The sequence below is a fragment of the Peromyscus californicus genome, unplaced genomic scaffold (genome assembly GCF_007827085.1).
Source record: "Peromyscus californicus insignis strain IS unplaced genomic scaffold, ASM782708v3 Scaffold_24__1_contigs__length_46423439, whole genome shotgun sequence".
Classification (NCBI taxonomy): domain Eukaryota; kingdom Metazoa; phylum Chordata; class Mammalia; order Rodentia; family Cricetidae; genus Peromyscus; species Peromyscus californicus.
Window position 1 is genome coordinate 3,494,396 of NW_026294535.1, and position 17,104 is coordinate 3,511,499.

Here is a 17,104-nt window from a genome sequence, read left to right on the forward strand (position 1 = left end):
TTCAGAGAAGCAAAAGTACAATGGCATTGGGGCAGCACTGGAACCATACCATCTTCACGGCATCTTTGTTCTGCTATTTTGCAGTTACATAGCTTTTGGCAAGCATAGGCACCTCATAGCTAAACAACAAGGGCACTAATAATACCTATGTCCAGAAAAACTATGAGAGTAAGATCTGTAAAATACATAACTTTCCTAATCCTGAGCCTGGCATGGAATGAGTAATTTACTCATATACTTTACACCTTTACACATATACATTATACACCTTTCTTGCATCTAAATTATCAATGCCTTGATTTCTCCAAATAGCACACATGGGGCTGGAGAGGTAGTTCAGTGGTTAAGAGTGCTTTCTGCTATTCCAGAGACCTAAATTTGGTTCCCAGCACCCATGTCCGGTGGTTCACAACTGCCTGTACCTTCAGCTCCAGGGAATCCAATATCCTCTTCTGACCTCTGCAGATAACTGCAGGCACATCTGCACACACACACATGCACACACAATAGTAGTAGTAGTAGTAGTAGTAGTAGTAATAGAAAACAACACCACTAACATACACCTCATTATTTAAAGCTCAGACAGTGAATAGATTTCCTGATCTGGACAATGAGGTTGAATGTCCCAAGCCCATCATCAGGTTGTCATTGTTGCTATCTTATTTGTTCTAAGCCTCAGCCATCATATTAGAGTTAAGGGCCTTGGCTATTTAATAGTCTTGATTCTGCAAAGTTCTACCTATTCCTCCAGGAGCAAACTCTGTGTCTTAGTTTTTTTTTTTCCTGTGATAAAATATTATGACCAAAAACACCTTGGTAGGGGGAGGATTAATTTGGCTTATACTGCATATTACAGTCCATCACTGAGGGAACCTTGGCAGGAACTGAAACAGAGGCCATGGATGACTGCTGCTTACTGGATTGCTCTCATGGCTTGTTCAGCTTGCTTTCTTATAGAACCCAAAACCACTCCAGGATTTTACAGTGCCAACAGTGAGCTTGGCTGTCCCACATCAGTCATCAGTCAACCAAATTCCCCACATGCTTGCCTACAGGCTAGTCTGGTGAAGGAATTTTCTCAATGAGGTTCCCTCTTCTCAGATGATTCCAGCTTGTATCAAGTTGACAAAAAAAAAAAAAAAAAAGTAAGCACCACACTACAGAAGTAGCCGCAGGTGCTTCCCTCTCTTTCCTCTCTCAGTTTTCTCCTCTCTCTTTGAGCCTCATAGAAATGAGGAAGGGACCTAGGCATTCCATGAAGGCTTAGCTTCCCTAGCAGCTCCACATAATGGCAGGTGGGATCCATTATTCCATCACAGCAGAGACCATGGATGAGTTCTACATACCAGGCATGTGCTAACTGTTCTGTAGGCATCTGATCATCAAATTTTCCCAGCCACCCTGAATAATGAGCATGGTCTTTAATCCCATTTCTCAGATTGTGAAGGAAGAGTCCCCAAAAGATACATACATGAGATAAGATCACACAACTCCTGAATAAATTACTGGATTCATAAACACATCGCTCCCTGTCCCTAAGCACCATGTCCTATGTCAGTTATGAGATGATCACCTCTCTGTGATATACCATCCCTTCCAGACACCCACTGCCTGCCTGGACCCTGACTCCTGATGGTGCATCTGTTTTTGATCTCCCATGATTCCTGCCTTCCCAGGTCTGACTAACATTTCGCTTCTGTGACCTTGTACTTTCTGTGTCAGTCTTCTTCAATAGGGCATTTCTACTAACAGGAAACTTCTGGAATCATAATGGTTTTTCATCAAAGGCAGGTTACTCTCAAGTAACTCTGTTGTAGGATGGCAGAGCTTGTGTTTTGGATTAGGACTATGGGCACCATTCAAATTATCTCCTTTGCACACAAACTTATGTCCCTTCTGGCATGATTTTCAGTATCCATCTGTTCCTGGGCATGTGGCATTATTTAATCAAGAAAATATTTTCTCTCATTTTCTCTTTGGTGTGTAAGGACACATTTGTCAGGAGAAACCCCTATGAGAGTAGCATGCATCAAGACCAATTTGAGCCCATGTCAGCCTGGGAAGTGCTTACATTACATGATCTGTCTATTTTATCTCTAGGAACCTCCTTATATGGCAGGTTCCATGATGTGCTGATATATGTATGCCCAAGATAAAGACTTACCTTGCAGCATTGTTTTAAACCATCTCTTTATTCATGGTGTGGGGAGTGGATGAGTAAACAATAGCAGTTCATGCATGTGGAGCTCTATAAAGCACCGAAAAGGATGTCATTGATTCATATGTACTAATAAGAACAAGTCCATCTTGCAGTGTGTGATGTAAATTGAAAAAATGGTATATCAAAAAGTGCTACCAACGGTTATCTTCAAGGGCAGCGAGAAGGGACCTTTCTGTGTATTTATGTGAGTGGGTTTCAAAAAGCTTTACACTTAATCCATTTCACTTAAGTTGTTATGAGGTTATGTCAATGAAATTGATATTATTAAAATGTAATTCATAAAATAAAAGCTTGAAGCTCTTGCATTTTTCTTATTTGAATATGACAATGAATTTTTAAGTGGGAACCTGAAAATGTTCTAACTATGGTGCAATATGGAAGGAACACTAGGTTTAGTGGCCTCTGCTGTGTTGGTTCCCCTCCTGGATGTTCCATGGCTTCTCTATAAAAGGAGAGTTTCTTGAAGATATATACAATTCCTTAAGGACTTCCCTGAGGTAGCTCAGAGGCCACTGCAGTGTGTGTGTGTGTGTGTGTGTGTGTGTGTGTGTGTGTGTGTGTGTGTGTGTGTGTGTGGTGTGGGGGAGATGCACCTGGGCAGGACATCTCTAACTTGTAACTTGTCACTTCTCACCGATATTAACAGATTCTGCCAGATACCCTGTCATCTGCCACATACTGGGACCTCCGTGTGGGACTCAAGAGACATGGATGTTTCTAGTCCTTTGTGTTGGGTAGAGCAAATGTGAGAGAATGGTCCGCCCACTGGTCCTTTTGAACACTTCATGAGGCTAAAGTCCAGCATCTGTCACAGTCACCTCTCCCTTCAGCTCCATTGCTCCATAGGTGGACTTCTCTCTCCTGAGTCTCAAGCCCCTGGGAGAACAAAGCCCAATTTCTAATTTCCAGAGGCACACAATTTCTTCCCCCATTAACTATTTCCATCTATTGATGTTAGAGCCTGGACTATCTCAAGGATGCCTTGGAAAGTGCTGCTTGGCTGTAAAATGCAATCTAAGATTTAGCTGTGAGTTCCATCATTCTCACTTAGTGCTTCATAAATATTCATGAAAAAGAATGTTCCTATGGCTTCTCCTTTCAAAAGAGAAGCAAGCTCATGGTAAAACATTGCCTTGGTGTAACCAGAGACCTAGATTTGAATCCCAGTCTTTCTCACTTGTGTGGTGTTTGTTACTACAAAAAACAGTAACAACAACCACATCAGTCTTGAAGGACTTAGGCACCAGCCCCTGTCTTTAGTCTCCATGATCTTACTCAGTTCCTTCAGTGGCACCTTGAGATGAAGAAATTGAGGCTCAGAGAAGCGAACTCACTCACACTCTGTAAGTGACACAGCCTAATCAGAACTTGTTGTGGAATATTATTTTAACTACGTAAAGGTGTGCTACATTTGTTTATGCTGCATTTTTTAACTATGTAAAAATATATTGCTTTTGTTTATGCTGCATTTGTTTAATTATGTAAAGATGTGTTGCTGTTTCTCCTTGCATACCTAAGGCACCTGATTGGTCCCAAAGAAAGTCTGCTACATTTGGTGTCTCAACCTGGGGCCTGAATTTCTACATAGAGCCTGAGATAGCTGAAAAACAAAACAAAACAAAACAAAACAAAACAAAACAAAACAAAACAAAAACAGATATGGCTCCTTCAGAGCCTCTGCAGTACAGTGAGCACTTGAATAGCTGGCATATTAAATGGAAATAGCAAGCTAAGGAAAAACGCCTGCCACAGTGTGTGTACCAGCTTCCTAGAGCTGGGGCGGTAAATGCAGCTCCTGGTTAAATGCTTAAACAGGCTTAAGGCTCTGCTCTCACAGACCTGAGGAGGGGGCAGAGCCAGCTGCCAGAACCAAGTGGCAGTAGCTTAGCAGGTTAAGGCTTGGCTCATGTAGTCAGAAAAGGCTAGAGACACAGTAAAGACAGGTCCAGATTGGGGAAAAGAAAATCTTCAGATAGGTTACAACGTGTTTAAAAATATGCATAGGCTTAAGAAAGAAAAAAAATGGGTATGGACAGTCACAGAAAGAAATAGTTTATAAATAATAAAATAAGTCTTCAAAGAGAGAGTAAAGTAATATAAAAGAAAAAAAGCCACATAAAGATGGGAAACACACAGGGAGTCTGAATCCTTTATGATGTTGTGCTGACTTTTAATTTTTTGAATGGCAGCTAACTGAGAGACATGAGATTGTAAAAGGAGCTGCTAAATTAGAACACTCTAGATACTTTAAGAATGTCTTAACTGCAAAATGGAATTCAGAAAATGTATTGCATTGGGGGGAAGAGGTTACGCTTTTGTTTCACAGGAAACAAAAAGCTGTGGATTCCTTCAAGGTTAATATAGATCAGTTTTGATCAGAGGAGACCTCCTGAAATTTTTGGCTATGACATAAAGAAATAAAACGACAAGACAGGTAACATATATACTGACCCTTCTGCATGGGGAACAGTTCTGAGATTGGACAACAAACGCTACAACTAGTTTTCCCAGGACTTGACCATTATCTCAGTTTTCTCAGGGTTCCCTAAAGATGCTGTGGCCCCCAGACAACACGAAGCAGTCTAGAGAACACAATGCCCACATTTCCAAGAGGTGGAGTGAGTGGGTTTGGTCATCAGATGGGTTATGAATATTCAAAAACGTCTCTCAAGGTCTTCTAGAAACCACCTGTGAAGCAAAACACATGGTTGTTCTGAAGGAGGCTGTGTACACAGCAAGGCTCTATTGTGTTTTGATGTAACCAAGAAATATTTAAAAGGAGGGTAGGGGTCCTTCTTCAAAACCAGGTAGAGTTTTCTGTAGAAATGAAAGAGAAATCTCTAATTAACTAGTTTATGGGAAGCAGAATCATTTTCTCAGGAGAGAGAGAGAGAGAGAGAGAGAGAGAGAGAGAGAGAGAGAGAGAGAGAGAACAGGTGGGCAGCTGTGATGGGATTAAGTGGTGGGTGATAGAATCTGAATACTGTACAATCAAATGAAAATCTCATGCTCAGGCCTCACTGGAAGCCATTGGATCAGAGGGTTATGTTTTAAATGTGGGATGTCCTCCATGGGCCCGTGTGTTTGAACGCTTGGTCTCTAGCTGGTGAGACTAGTTTGGTAGCTTGTGGAACCTTTAGGAGCAGAGCCTCACTGGAGAAAACAGATATCCTGGAAGACAAGCTTTGAGTTATAGCCTGGCTCTGGTGCCAGCTTGAGCCTTCTGCTTCCTGAACTAGTCAGATATAATCACCAGTGCCTTTAGCTCCTCCCACCACAGGCCAGATGCTTTAACCACTGTGTCTTCCCTGACACGATTCTGAACCTTCTGAAACCACGCGACAATAGGAGCCCTTCCTCCTTCAAGGTGCTCCTGTCAGACGCCTGTCACAGTGACGAGAAAAGTGACCAACACAGAAGGACTCCAAAGACGTGGCATAAGCTTGCATGTTTCTGAATACACTTTCTGGAGGTGCTGGTATGCAGCCTGGCTTGAAGGGTGCTGGGCTGATGTGGGTGGGTCAATCTAACTCTTTATCTTAACTCCTAAGTCAAGCTCAGCAACACCCATCCCAGGCTTAAAGTTCATAATCCACAAAGACTATCATCCTTTGACTCAAGTCACAACCATGAAGCTTGTTCACAGGGCTAGGCATTAAACACTGGTCCAGGCAACCCTAGGGCTGGCCTCTTTTCAGCCGAACTCCTTGCCAGTGCTCTACACAGACATTCTGGGCATAGAAGATAATCGGATTTCCCCCCCCAGCAGTCTCTCAAGGGATATGGACTTACAATCATTAGAGTTCACAATTTTGCCAATGATAGGAACATCATGTCAGCTCTCATCAGTTTTAAACAGGTCATCTATTAGCCAGCATTTTTGCCCCACAGAGTATAAAAGTCATTATATATGGGTGAAATGCTTCCCATGCCTGCCAGGAAATGGCTGAGTATTTGGGTATATTCTCCTTAAATTTTCTTCCCAAAGCTTAAATAAACATTATTGACCCTTTTGTCTTTTTCTTTCACTAACAACTCTAGTATAGCAGAGAAGCACGTGCCTCCATCTCTGCTAGCAAGCAAATAGGGCTGAATGAAATGCTAAAGGTCTCCACACATAAGAAACCCTGCAGAGTGGCCCTGGACCCAGCACTGCACTTGGGTAGTTATATTTTAAAGTTCAGCGAAGTAATTAAAAGAGATTTTAATAGATTTTCAAATGATATTTGGCTATCTTGAAGACCAATGAAAAAGATCCATTTTATAGCCTAGAGCTACTGTGTAAAACCCCCATTCAACTTCATCTTCATCTCTTCCGCCTCATGGGTGGTCCAGAAGCCAACCGTCCTTGAATCCCGAGACTCTCATTAACTCCCAACTTCTGCACTTTGTGTCTATTTCCTTTTGGTTTTCCTTTTGGATCTCTGGTCCTGTTTCTTTGTTCACATTCTTTAACATTTTAATTTTAAAAGTTTCGTGTGTGTGTGTGTGTGTGTGTGTGTGTGTGTGTGTGTGTGTGTGTGCATGTGCCACGGAGCAATTGTGGAGGTTAGAGGTCACTCACTGGAAGTCAGTTCTCTCCTTTCATGTGGGTTCTGGGAATTGAAGTTAGGTCTTCAGGCTTGGTAGAGAGTGAGGGCCTTTTTATGATGAACCATCCTATTAACTCAAGAATTTCAGGGATTTGGTGTTGTTGTTTTGTGGTACTGGAAACTGAACTCAGAGCCTCATACACACTAAGCAAGCACTCTACCACTGAGCTATATTCCCAGCTCCACATCCTGTAAATTCCTTTATGTTTGTATTACAAATCCATAAGAACTGCAATAACAAGACAAATGCCACTAAATCCTGAACAACTTAAGAAAAAGAAAAAAATAAGAAAAATTCCTTTACATGGGTAAGAAAGATATAGAAAATGAGCTCATAATCATGTTAACAAGTCTCATCTTCTTTCTGTGTGTGTCAGGAGGTTGCCACCTGCATCAAAGATCACAGCCCTGCAGACTGCCAAGGCAATAGTGTTCCCACAGCTCTCATGGAGCAGCACTGAGGGTGTCTGGACCTGCTTTTCCCATTAGGAGCTTCTTTCCGGTGTCTCCCCCTCCTTCTCATTTTTAAAGCTCTTCCAAACCCATTATCTACCCATTCTGGTGACTCATATTGTATATCTATGCACTGGACTGATGTCACCAGGGATTCAATGTGGCTGAATCATCTGTGGTTGAGTTTAGTGTATGCAAATTCAGGAAGAGAGTACATGGCTAGACTTCCTGCCTCTGCACTCACATCATCACTCTTGGTACTTACAGCCAGAAAATCCTGCTCCTGCACTAGGACCCTTATCTACTTCTTTCTTCCTTCATACATCATTGTAATGTAGAGTAAAAATTTTTTTTTTTGGTTTTTTCGAGACAGGGTTTCTCTGCGTAGCTTTGCGCCTTTTCCTGGAACTCACTTGGTAGCCCAGGCTGGCCTGGAACTCACAGAGATCCTCCTGGCTCTGCCTCCCGAGTGCTGGGATTAAAGGTGTGCGCCACCACCGCCCGGCTGAGTAAAAAATTTTTAATGTGATTTTTCTCCAACAGTTACAATCATAGTATGTATGAGCCATCATGTGAGGAAAAAAATGTCTGGATAAAATAAGGACATTATTCCATTACAAGCAGATCTACAGAGGAGACATGATCCATTCTCCCAGGGAAATGAAATGTATACTTACCTCAAGGGTCTGTTTTTGTGTCTAGCTCATTGTGGACCAGATACCATTCTAAATGCTTTCTCCCCACTGACACTTTTAATAACAATGATATACTTGTAAAATTGCTATTTACACTCTTTCTGTTTCACTGATATGGGATACTAGGCTCAGGGCACCTAAGTAAAAAAAATTAGTTGATTTTTTTCATTAATGTAACAAAATATCTGACAAAAGAAAATTAAGTTAGGGTTTGTTTGGGTTCACAACATTAGTGTACAGTTCATGATGTGGTGGCCAGACCAGGAGGTGGCTGCTCATACTGTGTCTATAGTCAGGAAGCAGAGAGAGAAGTGGGATACTAGCAATCTACTTACCTTTCCCTTTCCTTTTGCATACACTAAACTCAAGGACTAGGACTGGAACCTAGTCCGTGGAATGGTATCTTTTGCCTTCTGGTTAGACCTTCCTATTTCAGCTAAACACCTTTGGAAACAGCCTCACAGGTAGGTCTAGAGATTAATCTCTTGTTTCTGTTACTGGTCTATTGCTGTGATAATACACCATGACTAAAGCAACTTATAGAATAAAGAGTTTATTTGTGGCTTACAGATTTAGATGGTGAGTACATACCATCATGTCAGGGAGTATGGCAGCAGGCTGATAGTTATGGCATTGGAGCAGTAGCTTAGTAGTTACATCTTGATTCACGAGCTAATGTCCACAAGCTAATGGAACTGTGTGGGCTCTAAAACTTTAAAGCCTGCCCCCAATGACATACCTCCTCCAACAAGGCCACACCCCCTCCAACAATGCCACACCTCCTATTTCTTCTCAAACAGTTTCACTAACTGGTGATGAAGTATTCAAACATGTGAGCCTATGTAGGGCATTCTCATTTAAACCACCACATCTCCTATGTGATCTGAAACTCCATTGAAATTAACCACCTCAAGTAACTTTCCCCAAACCATTCAGCTGAGTGGTGGAATCAAAACTTAAATTCTGACCATGGATGAGCATATACTATACTAGTAAGCACTGTACAACACTTTCTCTACTAGCCCAAGCAGTGTGTTGGATTATCCCAAAATAGTGACGTCCAATATCCTATGACTAAACCATCTCTGTAGTATTAAGAAGTGAAGCCTGAGGAAGGAGAGAGGTATGGTAGCTCACATCTGATGGGGATGGGGTTGAGATAAGATCTTCTCACTCCAAATTCTTTGGCCTTTTAGCATTAGGATAGTTGGAGAATTTCTTTTTCAAAGACAAAGAAAATCCTTCTGTCTCTGTCCATGGAGATTTCCTTAATTCTTTGTCTATTCAGAAAATGTGTTCCAGCTTTCTGAGGTGAGTTAGGTCTCATTTCCAGCCTCCCATTATATGACATCATGTGGTGTCAAAGTCTTGTTATTCATCATCTTTCCTCATTGAGGAACTTAAGCATGTGAACACAGTGACCAAAGCTCAGAACTACCAGTCACTTTCCATGATTACATAGTTAGTAGGTATTAGGACCCAAATGATTACTGGAGGGATCCTACAGAAGACAGGCTTACAGTGACCTTTATTTCTTCAAAAGAGACTTCCTTGAAAAGATTTGTATCAGCTAGTGTCATAAATATGGATATGCATAATTCAATCTGTGTCACCCTCTTTTCCTTTCAAAGACACCTCTCACATCTGCTTTAATGGACAGATCAGAGATGCCAAACAAATGGAAAATTTCCTTTATAAGCTCTGAGTATTCTCCACCTAAAATATACCATTCAGACAAGATGATATCACCCAGATTGCACACATCCTTAGGGAATGATTAACATGCTCACTGTGAGTGAATCACTTTCCTCTGGATGTCAGAATCAGGCAGGATCAAATCTAATAAACATTGATAGGCCGGAAAGAATGCTAATGTATTCAAGGAGGTCAGACAAGTCCACTGTCTGAAGCAGAGGAAGTAGAAACTGGAATCTGTTTCTCCTCTGAATAACCTTGAAACTTCATCCTAACTCATACTTTTAATGCATTATGAGATATGCAGGAAATAGAAAACAATAAATAATAACACAGGGAAGTAAATATTTCTCTGAGTGGAGCTGAAGTGATTGCCTCATTTCTTCCTTTACTCTGTCTTAAGAATTGTAAAGAATTGCCACTGTATACCAGATACATGCCACTAAGGGAGCACCCCATACTTCTGCATGGTGCCAATCATGAAATCAGTTCTTCAGTGACATCAGTTCCAGAAACTTGATTTGTGGCTTCCACAGTGGCTCAGTGGTTGCAATGCTCCCTCACAAAAGCTAGCATTTCTGTAGGACTGCTGTTCTCTTTGTTTATCTGTGTTCATTTTGTTTATAAGAATACAGAGCATTGATAGCTATCAGGTCTATGGATCTTCTTGAAGTCTAAAGATTTGGTTTGGTTTGGTTTATCATTCCCATTCTAGCTGGAAATATCAGCATCTGCATTCTACTGCTCAGCCCTAGGAATGTATCCCCTTTTCCTTTTAGAATTACTATTTTTCTTTATTTTTCCCTCATATATTACATCCTGACTGCAATTTTACTTCCCTCCTCTCCTTCAAGTACTTCTACCCCTCCTCCCTTCTCCCTCAGATCCACTCTTCCTCCTTTCCCTTCAGAAAAGGGGAGGCCTCCTAGGGGTATCAACCAAGCATGGCATATCAAGTTACAACAAGACTAGGCATATCCCCTCATATTAAGGCTGGGTGAGGCAATCCAATAGGAGAAAAAGGGTCCCAAAAGCAGGCAAAAGAGTCAGAAGCAGCCCCAACTCCCACTGTTAGTAGTTTCACAAGAACACTAAGCTACACAACCATAACATATGTGCAGAGGACCTAGGTCAGACCTTTACAGGCTCCCTGATTGTCAGTTCAGTCTCTGTGAGCCCCTATGAGCCCTGGTTAGTTGATTCTGTGGACCATTTTCTTGTGATATTCTTGACCCCTCTGGCCCCTATAATCAATCCTCATCTGGGGGATTCCCCAAGCTCTACCTAATATTTGACTGTGGGTCTCTGCATCTGCTCTCATCAGTTGCTGGGTGAAGCCTCTCTGAAGGCTCCAATCTATGAGAATAGCAGAGTATCATTAGGAATCATTTAATTGATCTCTCTCTCTCTCTCTCTCTCTCTCTCTCTCTCTCTCTCTCTCTGCGTGTGTGTGTGTGTGTGTGTGTGTGTGTGCTGTTTGGTTCTATCCTAGGTCTTTGGGATATTCAGACTCTGGTTCCTGGCTATCCAGACAGTGTTAGGCATGGGCTCTCTCTCATGGCATGGGTCTCAAGTCAGACCAGTCAGTCATTGGTTGGCCATTCCCACAAGTTCTGTGACACCTTTACCACAGCACATTTCTCAGGCAGACAAATTATAGGTTGAAGGTTTTGTGGCTCGGTCAATGTCATAATCCCTCCACTGGAAGCTTTGCCTGGTTACAGAAGATGTCTGGTTCAGGCTCTGTATCCCCAGACTTTGCTAGGGTCATCTGCATGGATTCTTGTGAGTTTCCATTGCACTAGGATTCTACCTCTCCCCTAAATGCTCCCCAATTCCAGTCATCTCTTCCAGTACTTTCTTCTCCCACCCCTACACCTGATCCCTCTTGTTGCCATCCCCACCTACCCCCAGTCTACCCACAGAATCTATTCTTTTTCCCCTTCCCAGGGAGATCCATGGATCCCCCATTGAGCCCTCCTTGTTACTTAGCCTCTCTGGGTCTGTGAATTGTAGCATGACTATCCTTTACTTTACAGCTAATGTCCACTTATAAATGAGTGCATATTATGTTTGTCTTTATGGGTCTGGGTTGCCTCACTCAAGTTGATTTTTTTTCTAGTTCCATCCATTTGCCTGCAAATGTCATGATTTTTTTAAGCAGCTGAGAAATGGTAAATGTACCATATTTTCTTTAGCCATTCTTTCATTGAGGGACATCTAGGTTGTTTCCAGTTTCTGGCTATTACAAATAAAGCTGCTATGAAGAAAGCTGAGCAAGTGTCCTTGTGGTAGGATGGAGGGTCCTTTGGGTACATGCCCAGGAATGGTCTAGCTGGGTCTTGAGGTAGATTGATTCTCAATTTTCTGAGAAACTGCCATATTGATTTCCAAAGTAGCTGTACAAGTTTGCACTTCTACCAGCAAGGCAGGGGTGTACCCCTTGTTCTACATCCTTGCCAGCATGAGCTGTCACTTGTGTTTTTGATCTTAGCCATTCTGACAAGTGTAAGATGGAATCTCAAAGTCATTTTGATTTGCAATCTCCTGATGGCTAAGGATGTTGGACATTTCTTTAAGTGTTTCTCGGCCTTTTGAGATTCTTCTCTTGAGAATTCTCTGTTTAGATCTGTAGCCCATTTTTTAATTGGATTATTTTGTTTTTTGAAGTTTAGTCTCTTGAGTTCTTTATATATTTTGGACATTAGCCCGCTATCAGATGTGGAGTTGGTGAAATTTTTTCCCCCATTATATAGGCTGCTGTTGTGTTCTATTGACAGTGTCTTTTGCCTTACTGAAGTTTTTCAGTTTCACAAGGTCCAATTTATTAATTGCCAATCTTAGTGCCTGCACTATTGGTGTTCTGTTCAGGAAGTTGTCTCCTGTGCCAATGAGTTCAAGGCTATTCCCCACTTTCTTTTATCTCAGAATTCTACCAGACTTTCAAAGAAGAGCTAATAGTAATACTACGCAAAGTATTCCACAGAATAGAAACAGAAGGAACATTGCCAAATTCTTTCTATGATGTCACAATTCCCCTTATACCAAAACCACACAAAGATTCAAAGAGCAAGAATTACATACTAGTCTTCCTCATGAACATTGATGCAAAAATAATCAAGAAACTACTGACAGACTGAATCCAATATTACATCAAAAAGATCATCCACCATGATCAAGCAGGCTTCATCCCAGAGATTCAGGGATAATTCAACATATGAAATCATCTCAATGTATTCAACCATATAAACAAACTGAAAGAAAAAACTCATGATCATCTCATTATATGCTATAAAAGCATTTGACAAAATCCAATACCCCTTCATGATAAAAGTCTTGGAGAGATCAGAGATACAAGGGACATACCTCAACATAATAAAGGCTATTTACAGCACACCTATAGCCAATATGAAGTTAAGTGTAGAGAAACTTAAAGCAATTCTACTAAAATCAGGAACAAGGCAAAGCTGTCCACTCTCTTCATATGTATTCAATATAGTACTTGATGTTCTAGCTAGAGTGATAAGACAACTCAAGGAGATCAAGGATATATGAATTGGAAAGGAAGAAGTCAAAGTATTGCTATTTGCAGATGATATGATAGTATATATAAGCTACTCCAAATTTCTATCATGGAATTCCCACAGCTGATAAACATCTTCAGTGAAATGGCTGGATACAAGGTTAACTAAAAAAAATCAGTAGCCCTCCTACATACAAAGGACAAACAGGTGTAGAAAGAAATAGGAAAACAGCATCTTTCATAATAACCACAAATAATATAAAATACCCTGGGATAACTCTAACCAAGCAAGTGAAAGACCTACATGACAAGAACTTAAAGTCTTTGAAAAGAGAAATTGAAAAAGATGTCATAAGATTTCCCATGTTCCTGGGTCAGTAGGATTAACATAGTAAAAATGGCAATCTTACCAAAAGCAATCTACAAATTCAATGCAATTCCCATTAAAACCCCAACACAATTCTTTACAGAACTTGAAAGTACATACTTCATATGGGAAAACAAAAAACCCAGGATAGCTAAAACAATCCTGTATAATAAAAGAACTTCCAGAGGTATCACTTTCCCTAATTTCAAACTGTACTACTGAGCTATAGTAATAAAAAAAACACATAATATTGGCATAAAAACAGACAAGTGGATCAATGGATTCAAAGACCCAGACATTAATCTACACACCTCTGACCACCTGATTTTTGATAAAGAAGCCAGAAACACACAATAGATAAAAGAAAACATCTTCAACAAATAGTGCTGATCTAACTGAATGTCTGCATGTAGAAGACTGCAAATAGATCATATCTATCACCCTGCACAAAACTCAAGTCCAAGGAGATCAAAGCCCCCAACATAAAACCAGATACACTGAACACGATAGAAGTGAAAGTGGGGAATAGCCTTTTAGAAGTCTTTCTAAAACTTTTAAAATTTATTCTTTGTTTCTTTCACATCATGCATCTCTATCCCATTCATTTCCCTGTCCCTTTATATCCACTATCTGCCCTTGCAACCCCTCCCAAATAAAATTTAAGAGAAAAAATAGAAAAGAAAAAAATCAAAGAAGAAAAATCAGTCTTGTCGTGGAAGCTGCAGTGTGACACAATGAGTCATGCAGTAAAACTCCTTGTCCATACATTTTTACTTGCAAGTGTTCGTTGCAAAGAGAGTCATTGGTCTGGTTCGAGACCTCTGGTTTCTGTTACACTATCTATGCTGGGTCCTCACTGGAATTCCTCTTGGTTATCCTGTTGCCCCCTGTCGTGGAAATCCTGCAGCTTTGGGTCTGCAGGACCAGTTCCTATGTGCTGCAGCAGATCACAGATGGGGTGGATGTTGTGGTGGGCCAATTTATAACCCTGGTTATGGGCCTGAGTAGTTGTGGGGTTGGTCAGCCTGCCATCTCTCCCTTTGTCCTCACCTCATCTCTGCCTTGTCCTCACCACCTCACTGCATTGCCCTGGCTAATTCATTCACCCCTTGTAGCCATGAGCAAGAAGCAGTGTAGTGGGTAGCCAAAGAGAATCTTTTTTGTAAGCTTTCATTGGTGTCTTTTAAAGCCTGTATCAGTCCCAATAATGACTCATCTTTGTTTTTATTATTAAACCAGTGTTTGAACACTGTGTGAATTATTACGATGAATGTCAAAATGGTACAGGCCAAATATGTCTGAGGAAGGTCGTATATTTCCAGGAGAATGTCATTTATCATACAGACAAAAAAGTTTTTAAATTCTTGTGATGTAATGTTGTCGGCCATATTACAAGAATTACTCAAAATTTGTTAGTTAATTTTAAGATATAAAATTAAAATTATCGCCGGGCGGTGGTGGTGCACGCCTTTAATCCCAGCACTCGGGAGGCAGAGCCAGGCGGATCTCTGTGAGTTCGAGGCCAGCCTGGGCTACCAAGTGAGTTCCAGAAAGGCGCAAAGCTACACAGAGAAACCCTGTCTCGAAAAACCAAAAAAAAAAAAAAATTAAAATTATCAAGTACTTTTACTTGAAATAAGACACTGCTTTGTCTATCTTACCTTTCCACGGTTCTGGGGGTGTAGTAGGACTTTTCAGCCAGAAGGAGGCGTTGGTATAGCGCTAAAGCAGGTCCTGTTGGATGCCTTGGCTGGCAGCAGAGTGAGCACCGGCAGCTGGCAGTTTTTTTGGTGACCCCCTGGAGCTTCAGGGTGTGGAAACTTCCAGACTGCTCTAAGCCCCTCTCTGCCTCTACAGACAATAGGTCTGCCAGCAGGCATGGCTCCAAACCCCCGCTGGGGACAAGGGACAGTGCCCTGTCTATTTTAACTAGGTGAAACTGTGGAAGCCTAGGGCAGGGAGCTGGCACTCAGGAAGGAGGCAGAACGCCCCACTCACAACGATTTTGTTGGTCTGGGGTTAAACTTGCCATGGAACTGCGATGGGATTAGCTCTTTTTTAGGAATGGAACCATGTAGGTTTTTTCTGGTTTTACAGAACTCTGTATGCAGTAACCTGCAGCTTCAAGCGCCCGCCAGCTGGGGAGGAAGCTGAGGGCGGGAGCCACCCAGGCCTTTGGAATTTGCCCCACGTGAGCGCCAGATATTGGTGAAATTATTAAGGCCACTCCACATAGTTAAAAGGAAAGTTTATTAGTGGCGTAACTTAAAAATGAAGGGATAGGTAGGTCGCAGGGTCTGGGGAAGGTGTATCGCAGTCCAGCGGTGTTCTCTGGAGCTCTGCTTGGTCAACCTCCACTGTCCAGGGTCCAAAAACAGAGAGAGCTGGCCCATCCGGATCTCGGGTCTTCAGGGTCCTCTCTTGGCCCCGCCTTGTAGGCGTGACAGTTACTGAAGCCTCAATGGGGGTTGGAACTTCCAGATCAAAGCTGGAATGGCTACCCACTACAAGGCGGGGCCAGTTCTCCCACTTTCACATTCTCAGGGTTGATTCTCCCACACCTATGCCTTCAGAGCTAGTGGTGGGCCTGATGCTCAAGTGAGGTGTAGGAGCCACTCTCCTGAGTGCTGCAGCTGATGAGGGGCAGGGATAGGTCTCTCACTGCCTCAGGCATTGATGGGTGTGTGGGACAGGGCATCTCTCCCTAGCCCATGCTGCCTCATGACAGATGGGTAATGAGGACAACTGTCCCATGCTCACAACTTCGGGCTTGGCTCACCCACACCTCTGCCAATAAGGTTGGTTCTATTGTGCTGCCCAGGTAAGATGCAGGGACTGCTATCCCTAGTGTTGCAGCTGGTGGGGGCAGGGGCAGCTCCCCTGCTCACATGGCCTAAGGGTCAGCCCTCCCACCTGGCTCAGGCATTGATGGGTGGGTGGGGGGTCAGAAGGTTGGGGAGGGTAGCTCTCCCCTGCCCATGCCACCAGGGAGCCACAGACATTAAAGCAAACAGGTTGCATCAGGGCCATGAACCCAGACATGGGCCTGCACTGCAGCCTAGGCCTAGATATCACCATGATCCTGAGTGGCAATCACACCACCCAGGTCAGCCCGCTCCTCATCACTTTCACCTCCTCAGATATGTCTCTGTCCACAGTCCATGAGCCAGTCTGTCTCTCTGTCTCTGTCTCTGTCTCTGTCTTTGCCCATCCCTCCCACCCTCCCTCCCTCTGTGTCTCTGTCTCTGTCTCTGTCTCTCTCTTTCTCCCATACTACATACATTTGCTTACCATAATAGTAAACATCTGTCTGGTGCTTCAAGTGAGCTTCGTTATCCACTCAGGCTGTCATGGTACTTGGCAGGACCCTGCTTCCAAGAATTATAATGGTGCCCGGGGTGATAGCTCCAATTCTAGTGACCTGGGGCAGAGCCGTGCTTGTCCTCTATGGGTCTGCCAGGACTAGAAATGGTGGGCGGACTCCTGGGTGAACTTCTTCCCGCCCCAAGTCTAGTGACCTGGGGCTGCCTTTTAGAATTCTTAAATTTGGTTCTTCAG